The sequence below is a fragment of the Neophocaena asiaeorientalis genome, unplaced genomic scaffold, assembly GCF_003031525.2.
Source record: "Neophocaena asiaeorientalis asiaeorientalis breed wild unplaced genomic scaffold, Neophocaena_asiaeorientalis_V1.1 scaffold436, whole genome shotgun sequence".
In the NCBI taxonomy this organism is placed as follows: Eukaryota; Metazoa; Chordata; class Mammalia; order Artiodactyla; family Phocoenidae; genus Neophocaena; species Neophocaena asiaeorientalis.
Window position 1 is genome coordinate 465942 of NW_020172473.1, and position 3941 is coordinate 469882.

The 3941-nt window shown below is 45.5% G+C and overlaps 1 non-coding gene across 1 annotated transcript; it reads left to right on the forward strand.

The window, feature by feature from the left end:
* The first annotated feature begins 2348 nt into the window (after positions 1–2348).
* Positions 2349–2421, forward strand: TRNAG-CCC (transfer RNA glycine (anticodon CCC)). Its single transcript has one exon. It is a non-coding gene; the product is annotated as a tRNA-Gly (tRNA).
* Positions 2422–3941: the final 1520 nt, after the last annotated feature.

Genomic DNA, 3941 nt, shown 5'->3' on the forward strand with positions numbered 1-3941 from the left:
CTTGGCCCCTCAAGCCTGGACAGACTCACATCTGCTCCCCTGGGTCCCCCAGGCAGCCAATCCCATCGATCAGACTATCACTTCACGAGCCTTTCAAGCGGCTGGCAAATAGTCTATTCAGAGTTACTTGTGGGGAAAAAGCAGTGTAATGTTAGCTCATTAGAGGAGGGGGAATCACACGCACAACCGCTTCCTTAGGCTTCGCCGGTGACCCTGTGACAGCTCGTCTCTGAGTGGGAGAGACCGCAGGACCCAGGGGAACTTCCTTCTGAATGACATGCAAGCCAGAGCCCCTGCCATCTTTGGGGAGGTTTCTGCTCCCCAGAAACCCTCTGGCTCCCGAATAAATGATTACTGGGATCCCATTCATCAAGTGTCTCTTAAGCCTTCTATTATGAGTCTGAATTTTAAACAGGGGACGAGGTCCTTTTATTACATTCCCTAATCCACGTCCCCAGGAACATTTTTTTCAAAGTTACAGAGTCTGTCTGCAACTCATTATTATTAGAACTTTACTCTCCCTTCCACCACCCATAACTAAGCTGCACTTTAGGAAGACAGCACTGCCTCCACTTAAAAAAAAAAAAAATCCACTGAGAGCAATATTATTAGGAGATCGACTCTATTTCCAGAATGAAAGTGCCGTAAGAGCAATACCCCTTTCTGCCTACCGACCCTTGTAACCTGAGTCCCCCCCTAAGATGGCACCTGGCAGGACAGACCAGGCAGGAAGCATTTGACAAGCGAGCTACTCCATCGGCGCGCCCACATGGCCACAGGCAAGGCCAATTCCGCAGCATAAGCACAGAAGCACGTGGAGGGGCGGCTCCAGGACACTGCTCAGCACCACCTTGAAGTCAGCTGTGGTCAGGTCTTTGAGTTCTCCAGAGGATGAGAGCACAAGTGATGCAGACCCTTTCTGGGGTCTTCGGGTGACCACCACCTGGGTGCCCCCTCCCTTTCCAGCCAGCCAGAGCGCAGACATGCCCAGTGGGCTCCCTCCAAGCAGTGAGGCCCAGGCCCAGTGGTGGAGAAACAAGATGGAAGGAACCCGGGTCCCTGAGTGTCAGGTGGAGGACAGCAGCCCACCTGCCCAGATCTCAGGCTGTCACACAAGAAAGGAGTCAGCCTGTCTCTTGTCTGGACACTGTATTCTGGAGTCTCTCTTAGAGCAGGGAGAACTACCCTAGCCAATACAGCCCTAAGGCAAAGTCTTCGCACACCGTGTGTGTGTGCACCTTGTATATAAACATTAAACTAGTACTGATGAGAACATTTTTCCTGGTTTTGATCATGGATGGAGAGGTTTAGCAACTCAGAACTCCAGTAATAGTGGGTATAGCAAAGGGGGCAGTTAATTAAGTCTAGAATTAGACTTTTTAATTTTAAATATGTATTTATTTAGGCTGTACTGGGTCTTAGTTGTGGCACGAGGGATCTTTTTTTTTTCTTTTTAGTTGCAGTATGCAGACTTCTTGGTGGCGGCACGTGGACTCTTAGTTGCAGCACGTGGACTCTTAGTTGCGGCATGAGGGATCTAGTTCCCCGGCCATGGATCAAACCTGGGCCCCCTGCGTTGGGAGCACAGAGTCGTAACCACTGGACTGCCAGGGAGGTTCTTAGAATTTTATTTTTTAAGTCAACGAGGACTTTATTTTACTAGCCAATATCTCAACACAGGTGGCTTAAAAATCTCCTAACAGTTCAGGCTTATTTTCTTAGTCTCCATATAGTGTCATAAAACAAAAGTCAGGAAATTTTAGTCTTCCAAATTGTTGCATTTGAACTAGAAATTACAGTCAGCCCTGTACATCCGCAGGTTCCACATCTGCAGATTCAACCAACCATAGATTGAAAATATTTTTTTTGAAAACTCCAAAAGTTTCAAAAAGCAACACTTGAGTTTGCCATGGGCCAGCAACTATTTACATTGTATTAGGAAGTATAAGTAACCTAGACATGACTTAAAGTATATGGGAGGATGTGTGTAGACTATATGCAAACACTACACCATTTTATGAGTGTCCCTGGCTTTTGGTATCTTGAGGGAGGTCCTGGAAACAATCCCTGCGGATACAGAAGATCAACTGTGTTCCTCAAAGATGCCTTATTAAAAACAAACAAACAAACAAAAAAAACTTGTTTAAGAAGTTAATCACAAAGCTAAGAATAAGCTTTGCAAAAATAGATATAGTTTCCTTTACCTGAAGTTTTCCAAGTAGCAGACACAATAAGTGAATAATGTGTCAGGATCCATCGCTTCAGGAGCAAGAGAACTCAGCTGAATGCCCCGAGCTGGCCCTGCAGCACGTGTTAGCAAACTTACAAAAGAAGCACCTAGTGGGACTTCCCTGGTGGTCCAGTGGTTAAGACTCGGCACTCCCAATGCAGCGGTCACAGGTTCGATCCCTGACTGGGGAACTAAGATCCCACATGCCACACGGCGAGGCCCCCACCCCCACCCCCGCCAACAAAAAGAAGCGCCTGGTTTTCAGAATACATAGGAGAAACCCAGGCAGAAAATGGCCCGATCAAATATGATAATCACACCTCTGTTGGGAAAGGGGAAGATGAGACTTAAGAAAAATACCTAAAACAAAATTGTTTCTAATATCACTTGATAATATGATCTTTGAAAAGAGCTTGTGACCAAGGTGGAGGTAAGCCAGGCTGGTGTAATATATTTAAAAATATATGGCAAAGCAGAAATCACTATGGTGAGTGAAAGAAGCCTTACACAAAGAGTACACACTGCAGGATTCCATTTATATGAAGTTCAAGAACTGGTAGAACTTACCATTGGGGTTGGAGGGGGGAGGAACAGTGGTTGCCTAGGACGGAGACTGGCGTGGCAGACTGGGAAGGGGCCTGAGAGAACTTTCTGAGGTGGCAGGTATATCTTAATAGAAGTATGGGTTACATAGGTATATACATTTGTCTAAGCTCATGGAATGATACACTTAAAACGTATGCATTTCACTCTACAAACTTTGCCTCAAAACAGAATGCGAGTTTTAAACTCATTTATGGTATGTACGCTGAAGTGCTCAGCAGTGACGTGTACTGATGTGTGTGCTTATTTTGAAATGCTTCCAAAAAAAAAAAGAGGGACTGATGGGTAGATGGAGGCGGATAGATCCGTATAAGGCAAACACAGTAAAATGCTAACACTGTGGGGCTTCCCTGGTGGCGCAGTGGTTGAGAGTCCGCCTGCCGATGCAGGGGACGCGGGGTCATGCCCCGGTCCGGGAGGATCCCACGTGCCGCAGAGCGGCTGGAGGCAGTGGGTATATGGGTGTCCACTACACCAAGTAATTCTTTCAACTTACCTGTATGTCTGAAATTTTGCATGATAAAAAGCTGAGGGCAAGTACATGCTAGTGTGCTGAGATGTCTTGTTTTAGAATCTAAAGGAGAATGAGAATCTTACCCAGCATTTACTACTAGTTCCCGCGACATAAAAAGAGCATGTGGACAGCAAATGAACACATGTTCCAGGGAGGCCAGGGTGGTGGACAAGGTGCTCGGCCTACCTAAGCTCTCACTGTCCAAAGCCATGCTTCCTCAGGCTGCCTCAGTTTAAAACTTTGATTATTCAAAATAATTTTAAAGTACATCACTTCAGTACATCAATTACCAAAAGTTATAAATTCCTAAATAGAAAGTCTTAAAAGAAAACAATGTGACCTTGAATCCCAAATATAATACTCTGTGTCGTATTCTCTGGACAAATAACTGAAGCAGATTCAGTGATTTTATACCAAAACATTGTGGTCAAAAGGTACAAACTTCCAGTTAATTAGATGAACAAGTCCTGGGGGTGTAATGTACAGCATGATGCCTATAATTAATAATAGCGTAAGGTATATTTGAAAGTTGCCGGGCTTCCCTGGTGGTGCAGTGGTTGAGAATCCGCCTGTCGGTGCAAGGGACACAGGTTC